The following is a 1,290-nucleotide window of genomic DNA, read 5'->3' on the forward strand; positions in this document are numbered from 1 at the left end:
CCCCCCAGCCTCGCCTCCCTGCCCGTGCCGGCTGCCACCAGCAGCCTTCCGCGGAACGCACCCGCCCGCCCCGGGCTCGACCGGAGCCACCGCAGGCATGGCGGCATCCCCATGATCTCTCTCCGGGCCCCGGGCACGGGGACCCCACGCAGCCCCCGTGGAGAGCCCAGAGCTCCCGGAACCCGCGGGACAGAGCCAAGCAGCATGCGGGTGGAAGGCCCCGGTGAAAGCCTAGGCTCACCTTCAAGTATCTCACTTTTCAGTGTGAACCAGCTAAACTGGTTTCAAAGCCCCGAGCTAGTTCCAATGGACTAGCATGAACTAAACCAAAATATACTTCATCCACAACCAAGTTTGCGCCAAAACACGTACTAGTTGAAGGAACTGCATGGCCCCTGTGGTTGCATTTGGTTGTGTCTCACTGGCCGCTCTTCACATCCTATTTAAAACGTATGGGTTAAACCCACAGACAACATCAACGCTCAGCTCACCAACTAACGTACTACAAGAGACCAGCTGGAGTGCGGATGGCACGTATGTGGGAATGGCATCGTACGCTGCAGGAAAGAGCAGGGTGATTACATACTGCCCTACAGTGAGATCTGAAAGCTTTAATCACACGAGTTACATAAGGGACCTCAATTTAAAGTGTTCTTTTGCATCCAGAGCAATTACGGTAACGGACAAAGCTGTTAGAAGAAAGACGGGTCTCATCTGTCTAATGTATAACTAAAAAGCAAGCATCACACGTACAAAAAGCGTATCACAGGGTGCTGCTTTACTCACCTGCACGCCTTCCCTGCAGTGTCAGAGCTGTGCCGGTGGCCGGCTGAGGCCAGGCTGCCCACCCGACTGCGGCATTGCTGGTCGTTCCCCTGGCGCTCTCAGTCCCAGGGCGTCAGATGGAGGAGCAGCAGCCATCACAGAAAGATCAAACCAAACAAATTGGGTGTCAGAAGCTACAAAAGTCTGCGTCAGTTTAACCCATACCTTAGTTCATATCGCATTAAAGTCTTTAGAGAACAGGTAAATTTTGAAGTCTGATTCCCCTTATTTGTATTAAGAATACTCCTGTCCTGTTTAGTGCACTCTCTACATTCATCTTAAAAATCATGTTAAATACCTTCGTGGGTTGTTTTTTAACAATGTTGACCACGACTCCTGATGAAAAAGTTACATCATGGTCTTCAGCATCTGCTACCCTACTGCCCCTCAGCTGTAAGGAATACTTTTTTTTTTTTTTTGCCTCCTGGCTGCTCTGCAGCGCATATAAATGATAATAGCTCCGAC

The sequence above is a fragment of the Egretta garzetta genome, unplaced genomic scaffold (assembly GCF_000687185.1).
Source record: "Egretta garzetta isolate BGI_Z169 unplaced genomic scaffold, ASM68718v1 scaffold575, whole genome shotgun sequence".
Lineage (NCBI taxonomy): Eukaryota > Metazoa > Chordata > Aves > Pelecaniformes > Ardeidae > Egretta > Egretta garzetta.